This window comes from Phascolarctos cinereus, unplaced genomic scaffold (assembly GCF_003287225.1).
Source record: "Phascolarctos cinereus isolate Bilbo 61053 unplaced genomic scaffold, phaCin_HiC Scaffold_726;HRSCAF=1367, whole genome shotgun sequence".
Classification (NCBI taxonomy): domain Eukaryota; kingdom Metazoa; phylum Chordata; class Mammalia; order Diprotodontia; family Phascolarctidae; genus Phascolarctos; species Phascolarctos cinereus.
In genome coordinates, this window is record NW_027556098.1 from 272,333,387 (window position 1) to 272,340,305 (window position 6,919).

General features: G+C 37.8%; 1 pseudogene; it reads left to right on the top strand.

Annotated features, from left to right (window-relative positions):
• The first annotated feature begins 4,981 nt into the window (after positions 1–4,981).
• LOC110192583 (lactoylglutathione lyase pseudogene) lies at positions 4,982–5,931 on the top strand (annotated as a pseudogene).
• Positions 5,932–6,919: the final 988 nt, after the last annotated feature.

The window sequence follows — 6,919 nt, forward strand, 5'->3', positions numbered from 1 at the left end:
AAGCTCTTACATTAAACAGTAGAACATGAAAACAAGAATTACATATGAATCTATAATGTACAGCTTGCTTTCTCTTTTCTACTATATTATTTTGGTGTTTCAAGAAGGGATGAGATCTATAATAATGAAGCACTTGATGTCTTAATTGTGGGAACAAGAAGTTGCTTTACTGAAGTACAAAGTCTTCATAGCTCAAGTAGCAGTATGACGATATTGAGTAAGAATAGCTCCCCAAAATCTCCCTGTTCTCCAGAGAAGATGCTTTTGGTGAGCCCAGGCGGAGGTGGCCCAAATGGATATACAGGGATTCTCTTGGATCTAAGAAGTCTACTAGCAGGCTGGCCTTTAGGAAATCAGATGATAACTCACTTGAAGGTTCCTGAACCTGCACTTTTAGGAACTTGAGGAATTGCTTTATTGGTTTATGCCAGCAGCCTGGTGCAACATCATAGCCTAAACCATCTTCTAGACTACCACAAGTGATTATATGTCTTTTATTGGAAGAACATTGTGGAAAGACAACATGGCACTAGAATCAGGCAAGAGCTAGGTTTAAATCCAAGCTCCCACACTTGCCATCTGTGTGATCCTGGGCAAAGCACATTTAACCACTCTGCGTCTCATATTCCTCATCCAGACACACTAATTTTGTAGTGTTGTAGGGAGGAAAGTGTTTAAATTCATATATGAAAAAAAAATCCGAAAGACCTATCTTGTGACAACTCTGTAAACGTAAGCAGGAAGAAAGGAGGGAGGAGGGGAGGAAGGGAGGATGGGAGGAAGAAGGAAGGAAGGAAAAGGAAGGAAGGAGGAGAGGAGAAAGGGAAAAAGGGAGGGAGGGAAGGAGAGAAGAAGGGATAGAGGAAGGAAGGAAAGAAGGAGGGAAGGGAAAAAAGAAAGGAAAAGAAAATAAACACAGAAAGGAAAAGGATTGGTATTAGAGTAGAGAATCTAGGTTCAAGTCATGACTCTCTCTCTCACTTATGTGACCCTGGGCAAGGCACTTAACCTTTCTGGGTTTGTTTTCTCTATAAAATGGGAAGGTTTGACTAAATGACCTATAAGGTCCCTTCCAGGTCTAAATCTAAGATGCTATGAGATATGAATATAATTTTTATTATCCTCATTTTGTAGGTGAAAAGACTCAAGCTTATAAAAGTAAAGATCAAGATCTATGACAAAAGTAGTACAGCTAGTATGGGACAGAACAATGATTAAAGTCCATGTCTTCTGACTCCAACTAGATAATGAGGTAGTAATTGAGTATCCTAGTTGTGCTCTCTGGATCTGGGCTTGTTTGGAGGAAAGTAGAAAGTGGAGGAGGTAACAGAACCCTGGATTGGGAATCAAGAGATTTGCATTCTAACTTCTGTGTTCTCAGGCAAATCAATAAACATCTCTGATCTTAAGATTCCTTATAGGTAAAACAAAGACATTGGACTAAATGATCTTCATTGTTACTTCTAAAATGAAAGACTGATTCCATAAGTGACTTGGAGTTGGTGTGGGGGTGGGGTGGGGAGATTGGGGAGGGGGATAGCTGGGGTGAGGAAGGAAAAAATATCCAATTTACTTTTTATTTTTTTAACCTCACTTCAGTGTCTTGGCTAGATTTATTTAGGAAACTGCTCCTGGGAAGAACAGAACCATATGCATCCAATGAACTAGCCTGGCTATTTAAAGAACCCAACATACATCTAAAGAGGCCTAGTTGGCTATGGCTGCTCAGAGAAATTGCCAAGTTCTAAGGAACCAAATTTAAACCATAAGAAAGCAAAAGGCCATTTCCACTGAGGCCCTGAACTGCTAAGTGGTATTAAGAGACCTGTACTGGCAAAGTCGAGGAAAGAGTGACTGTTTACATAAAGAGTGTGGGGATTAATTGCATTGGGACTTCTTTCTAAACCAATATTTAGTCTAACACACTTCACTCTGTCAGTTCCTCTGTCCACATGTTTTGCTGTTCAATTGCTAATGGCCTGTTCTGTACTGAGGCCTTCAGGACAAAAGCTGGGATTTCCATATAATAAAGAAAAGCAGGGAGGTGGAAGAGATTAACGGAAAGAGATAAGTGTGTATATTTTTGGAGGTCAGTGGGTCTCAGAAAGCATTTTTTTTTACCTTTTACATTCTTTTTTTCTACCTTTTATATTTCAGACGTGTTCTTCAGAATCTTAAACTAATACAACAAAAAATAGGATGTGCTTTCTATCCTCTAATGACAAATGGGCTGAAGAGTTTGAATGGAACTTCTATTGCTGGGTATGTTGCTACATATCCCCAGAGAGCTGGTCGATAGCTGGTCCAATTCCTGGTGTTACTCTCTCATGTGGATGCAGCATTATTGGTAACTTCAGTGTGAAAAGGAGAGTAAGAACATGGGACTACAACTCAGTTTTCTAGTCTTAACTTCCTATTCGTGTGACCTTGGGCAAATTATTCAATTTCTCTGAGCCTCAGTTTCCTCATTAGAAAAAATGAGTGGTGGACTAGATGATTTTAAAAAATCCTTTCTTGATCTAAGGTCCTATAGCATCTTAGATTTACACTGAAAGACCCTAGAGGTCATTGAGTCCACACCTCTTATTTTATGGATGAGGAAACTGAGGCCCAGAGACATTAAGTGACTTACTTAGGGTCATACAGGAGTAAGAATCTGAGGTAGCATTTGAACACAGGTCACTCTGACTCTAGTATATGTATACATATATATATATATATATATATATATATATATATATACATACATATATATATAATTACATATATATATGTAATTATATATGTGTGTGTGTGTGTATATATATACACACACATATATGTAATTATATATGTATGTGTGTGTGTATATATATACACACACATATATATATTAATTATGTGTGTGTGTGTGTGTGTGTGTGTGTGTGTATCTTCTATACTACTTGTACTCTATATCCTAACTTTCCCTCTATTCTATTCATACTTCATAGTTACATGGCCACTTTCCTCTGGTAATCTCAAAGTGATCTTCCAGCTAGGAGGAAAAAAACAGTCATGTGTACAAGTCACTTTTAATTCAAAGTAAAATGTGATAGTCATACAAAAGAGGTAAAAGCAAAGGCCATGAGATTCCAGAAGGAGAGACTACTTTTACCTAAGAAGCTCAGGGAAGTTTTAACAGGGGAAGTGGAATATGAGCTGGTTTTTTAATACTGGGAAGTATTTCAAGAGATGGACATAGGGGATGGTTATAGACCTGTTTGAGGAAAGGTAAATAATTTGGTTGTTAAGAGACTAGAATGTGTTAAGGGAGTAGCATGAGAAAAAATTGGAAAGGCAGGTTAGGATCAAGATTTAGAGGCCCTTGTGGACCAAGCTAAGAAATTTGGTCTTTGTTTGGTGGTCAGTCAGAAGCCAATTAGGTACCTGGTACAGATAGAAGGCGGTTAGGTAGTATAGTGGATAGAGAGCTGGGCCTGAAGTCGGGAAGACTTATCTTCCTCAGTTCAAATCTGGCCTCAGACACTTATCAGTCTAGACCCTGGTCAAGTCACTTAACCCTGTTTGTCTCAGTTTCCACATCTGTAAAATGAGCTGGAGAAGGGAATGGCAAACCACTTCAGCATCTTTGACAAGGAAACTCCAAATGGGGTCAGGAAGAATTGGATACAACTATAAAACAACTGAATAGAAACCATTTAAAGTTTCTGGGTAGCCAAGTGATATGATCAGAGCTGTTCATAGGAAGATAAATATTGCACAATGGATGGAAGTGAGGCAATAGGGTGATTGAAAGACTGGTTAGGAGCCTATTATAATCTTTCAGGTGAGAGGTAGTAAGAGCCTAAAGTAACAATCTCATAGGAGTGGAGAAAAGGGAATGGATGTGAGAGATATTTCAGATATAGAATAGGTAACACTTCATGGATAATTAGATGCAGAAGAGAGAGAGGGTGAGAAGAATCAAAGACGACAATGCAATTTCCAGTCTGGGTGACTAAAGAAAACCACAGTGGTTCCATTAAGAGAAATAAGGAAGTCAGGGGCAAGAACAAGTTGGAAGGAATACGATGAGTTCCATTGTGGACATGATAAGTTTAAGTTGCTAACGAATTCTCCAGATAGAGGTAACTATGTGCTTGGACTTTGGGAAGAAATAGATTTGAAATAATTTACAAAGAAGGGACAATTGAAGCTGTGGAAGGAGGAAAGAACTCTGTGGAAGAGAGAAGAGATGAAGATAGAAGAGGAGAGGAGAAAAGATTCTGATAATTAAAAGATAGGAAGAAGAAGAAAGCCTGAATGAAACAGTTGGAGAGATAGGAGAAGAATTAGGAAAGGACAATAAAGCAAAGGGAAGAATTAAGAGAAAAAGAGAGGTAAACTATAGCATAAAAGGAGGACTGAAAAAAAGGCCATTAAATTAGGTTACTAGGGCATTAATAGTGGCCTTCAAGAATATACTTTCAGTAGAGTGATGTATGTTGCAGGGATTAAGTTTGATGGGATAAAATGGTGGGAAAATGAAGGCAATGAAGGTATAAATACCTCTAGACACTTGATAATGAATGATTAGGAAGAAAATGATGGAGTGTTGGAGAGGGTGGCATGGTCAAGGGAAGGTTCTTTTCTTTCTTTAAAGCTTATTTGTAGGTAGAAAGGAGACTGGAGAAGAAGAGTTTGAAGGTGTGTGTATGTGTGTTTCTCTGTGTGTGTGTGTGTGTGTGTGTGTGTGTGTGTGTGAGAGAGAGAGAGAGAGAGAGAGAGAGAGAGAGAGAGAGAGAGAGAGAGAACAGAGTCCTAGCGGATGGAATCAAGGGTACAGTTGGAGGCATTGAAAAAAAGAGGAGGGACACTTCACAGGAGAGATGTAGGAAAGAATGGTCAAAGACATTAAATGGTTTTGAAGCAGGAGAGTTGAGGGAAATAATGCAATACAGCCTTTCTAATTTCATTCAAGTAGAAGGAGGAGCCATGGATTTTGAGTGTGAGTAGACAGGATTAGAACTGGGCATTTGAGAAGAGTGTAAATGATCTGGTAAAAATGCTTTGGGAAATTCAGTAGGGAATCAATAATATTTAATAAGGCTTTTTGGCATCCTCCCTTCTCAATCCATGCCCTATTGGAGTCACCTACATACCTTGGTTGAGCCCCCAAAGGCATTCGAGGGCCTTATTGAAGAGGTTGCCCTGAGTTTCTGCTCTGACCCACACCTCAGGATATCAAGGATTTCCTGTTGCAACAAAAATGGATGTGAGAGATATTTACCAGTCACTGAATTTCTACACGAGGGCTCTTGTAATGATACTAATGTCAAAGTATGATTTTTCCATTGTGAAGTTTTCACTCTGTTTCTTGGTACTTGAGGACAAAAATGACATCCCAAAAGAAAAGAGAAAGAAGAGCTTGGATATTTTTCTGGGAAAGGTTGTTTTTGTTTAGTCATTTTTTAATTGTTTCTGACTCTCCATGACTCCTTTTTGGTGTTTTCTTGGCAAAGATACTAGAATGGTTTGCTATTCCCTTCTCCAACTCATTTTATAGATGAGGTAACTGAGGGAAATTGAGTAAAGTGACCTGCCCAGGGTGACACAGACAATAAGTATCTGAGGTCAGATTTGAACTCAGGTCTTCCTGACTTCTAGCTCAGCGCTCTATCTGTCGTGCCACCTACTTGAGTTAACACATAAGTAGGGCACTGAAAATGATGAGAACCAGGTTTACCGCAATGGCAACTGAGACCCTTGGGGATTTGAATGCATCGGAATTAAATTTCCTGATGTAAAAGGTGCTTGTAAAAGATTTGAAGAATTAGGAATAAAACCTGTGAAGAAACCTGATAAAATAATAATGAAAGGATTATTATAGCATTTATTCAAGATCCTGGTGGCTACTGGATTGAAATTCTGAATCCTAATCATATGATAACCCCCACTCAGTTTTGCTAGAACAATACAGTTCTGAGATTTTTTAAGACATTTTGAAAACAAAGAGCAATATGATTCAAGGGTGCTAGACTAAAGGAAGAAGGAAATATTTACATAGTCTTCTCTGCTTGAAATTTGTTCTTTAGTTCTATCCATGACCCATTTTAACTATATTTTACATTTACTATTCATGTTTTAATTGTGTGTCTTCCAACTAATTAAAATATTGTAGTCATGCATTTTTACCTTTCATGTAATAATCATTGCAATTTTCCTCAGAGGATGATTTAGAATTAGGATTTTTTTTTTTGCTTCCTGAACATCATTTCTTTGATTTCACCTTTGAACTTTTGTTTAACCATCCTTTTCAAAAATAGCATTCAATGTGCTGGTACTGTGATGTCTTCTGAGATTTCAATGCCCTAGAAATAACTTTTCACATAGAAAATAAAGGAAGGTGCACACCTTGAAATTTAATGTGAATTTCAAATGGAAAAAAAAATTGGGAAACTTGGAATAAAGTATTCATAGTGTTAAAGCTCATGCCCTGATATGCAACTTTGAAAAATCCCATCAGGTTGATAAGGATGCTAGTGTTTAAAAAAGTATTTTTAAAGGAGTTATATAAATTTTTTGAGATGAGTGCAAATTTTATTCCATCTGAGGTATGTTCACATAATCATGACCTCAATGATTAACTTTCTTAAAGTTCTACTTTTGAGATCATGCATCTGAAATTTAAACATTAAAATACATCAACAGCTCATGGTCAGATTTGTGGTAAAGAGCTTCCTTCACCATCGCTAGCCTGGTCCTCTGGCAACAGAAATAATCTGACTACTGGGCCCATATTTAAAGTCTTTCCCTCTTGGCACAGGACCAGCCTAAGCTTATATCTTGCTGGTATAGACTTCAGGAAGCCAGAATTGCCTTCACACCAAAATAAAGAATTAGAATAAATGGTTATTTATGTTATATTGGTTGTAAATCACATTCAGTGATCACTCAA